The 1,176-nt window shown below is 54.6% G+C and overlaps 1 pseudogene; it reads right to left on the bottom strand.

The window, feature by feature from the left end:
• Positions 1–5: 5 nt before the first annotated feature.
• LOC108293210 lies at positions 6–687 on the bottom strand (annotated as a pseudogene).
• Between the last annotated feature and the right edge of the window lie 489 nt (positions 688–1,176).

Below are 1,176 nucleotides of genomic sequence, written 5' to 3'. Positions count from 1 at the left end.
GGAGAGACAGTCACTGTGTTCAGATAGCCTGTGTGGCCAATGTGGTTGGTCTTCAGTTTGCAGTTAGCCAGGTTTCATACCTTGACCAGCTTATCCCAGCCACAGAAGACAATGATAGGGTTGCTGCTGCTGGGCGAGAGGCGGACACAAGACACCCACTCTGAGTGGCTCTCATCCCGGACAGTGTATTTGCACACACCCAGGGTATTCCATAGCTTGATGGTTTTATCTCGAGATCCAGAGACAATCTGCTGGTTGTCAGAGGAGAAGGCCACACTCAGCACATCCCTGGTATGGCCCACAAATCGCCTCGTGGTGGTGCCCGTTGTGAGATCCCAGAGGGGCAGGGTTCCATCCCAGGAGCCTGAGAGGGCAAACTGCCATCTGAGGAGATGACCACATCACTAACAAAGTGGGAGTGACCTCGCAGAGCACGCTGTGGAATTCCATAGTTGGTCTCATCCCTGGTCAGTTTCCACATGATGATGGTCTTGCCTCCAGAGGCGGCTAGGATCATGTCCGGGAACTGAAGAGTAGTAGCGATCTGTGTTACCCAGCCGTTGTGGCCATTGAGGGTGCCACGAAGGGTCATCTGCTCAGTCATGGCGGCAGAGAGCACGTGAGCCACTGCACCGACGAGGATGGCACTGGATGGCTCAGAGAAACCAGCACCACAGCTACTCCCCGACCCTTTTTTTTTTTTTGGCCAGAGACACATTTACAGTGTGAGTGTGAGGCCCGGCTGAGGCCTGCATCCTCGAGCAGGGTCCGCCCCGTGGTCCCAGGGTTCTGAGGCTGCTCTGCAGACAGCCCCGTGCCTTAGTGTTTGATCTCTAGATGGAGGGGTTGTGGTCCAGGATGGTGAGGATGATCTTGTCCATGTACTGCCTCAGCCGGAAGTTGATCTCCTCCTGCTCCTTCAGGGCTTCCATTAGCTCATCACGCGAGGTGGTGTCTATCTCCGCAGCCACAGACTGGGCTTTGGTCTGGGTAGCTAAGAGGTTTTTTGCTTCGTAAAGGCTGATACTCAAGATGGTCTCATGATCCTTCACCATCTCGTCCAGCTCATGCACCCTGTGCACCAGCTGCATTTTCTCCTGCTTCAGCTTGCTCTTCAGGTCCCCGTTGGTCAGGCTGTCATTCTCCAGCTCTGTCAGTTTCTTTTCCAGGAAGCTC

The sequence above is a fragment of the Cebus imitator genome, unplaced genomic scaffold, assembly GCF_001604975.1.
Source record: "Cebus imitator isolate Cc_AM_T3 unplaced genomic scaffold, Cebus_imitator-1.0 Scaffold525, whole genome shotgun sequence".
NCBI lineage: Eukaryota > Metazoa > Chordata > Mammalia > Primates > Cebidae > Cebus > Cebus imitator.
The sequence above is the reverse complement of the archived record's forward strand: the minus strand, read 5'-3'. Positions and strand labels throughout refer to the sequence as shown.